This window comes from Oncorhynchus masou, chromosome 11 (assembly GCF_036934945.1).
Source record: "Oncorhynchus masou masou isolate Uvic2021 chromosome 11, UVic_Omas_1.1, whole genome shotgun sequence".
Taxonomy (NCBI): Eukaryota; Metazoa; Chordata; class Actinopteri; order Salmoniformes; family Salmonidae; genus Oncorhynchus; species Oncorhynchus masou.
Genome location: NC_088222.1, coordinates 56,305,377 through 56,306,231, shown reverse-complemented (window position 1 = coordinate 56,306,231; position 855 = coordinate 56,305,377).

Below are 855 nucleotides of genomic sequence, written 5' to 3'. Positions count from 1 at the left end.
ATTGTGTCGAGGCACAGATCTGGAGAAGGGTACCAAGACATTTCTGCAGCATTGAAGGTCCCAAGAACACAATGGCCTCCATAATTCTTAAGAGGGGAGAAGGGCCTTGGTCAGGGAGGTGACCAAAAACCCGATGGCCACTGACAAATCTTGATAGGATCTACAGAGAAGAATGGGAGAAACTCCCAAAATACAGGTGTGCCAGCATCATACCAAAGAAGACTCAAGGCTGTAATCACTGCCAAAGGTGCTTCAAACAAAGTACTGAGTAAAGGGTGTGAATACTTATATAAAAATGTAACATTTCAGTTATTTTTTATGCATTTGCAAAAATGAATAAAACCTGTTTATGCTTTGTCATTGTGGGGTATTGTGTATAGATTGATGAGGGAAAAAAATATTTAATAAGGCTGTAACATAAAATGTGGAAAAGGTCAAGGGGTCTGAATACTTTCCGAATTGTATTTTTTAATTGGACCTTTATTTAACCAGGCAAGTCAGTTAAGAACAAATTCTTATTTTCAATGACTGCCTAGAATGCACTGTAAGTGGGTGTAGCAAAGCATCAGAGCCCGTATTCATAAAGCGGTCTCAGAGTAGGAGTGCGTTTTTGATCATAATGAATAAGGTCACATAGGCAGGGAGGACCTGATCCTAAATCAGCACTGCTTCTTTGAGATGCTTTATGAACAAGGGTCCAGCTTTGTTTGCATTACAAGTGACTGCATTACAAATCTGTTTGTTTCCCCATTTTAAATGGTTAAAGATAAAATCCTTAATTGAAACAAAGCAATCACCCCGTCTGTGCTTTGATAAAAAGAAATGGAGAAACATAACCACTCTCAAATTCATAGA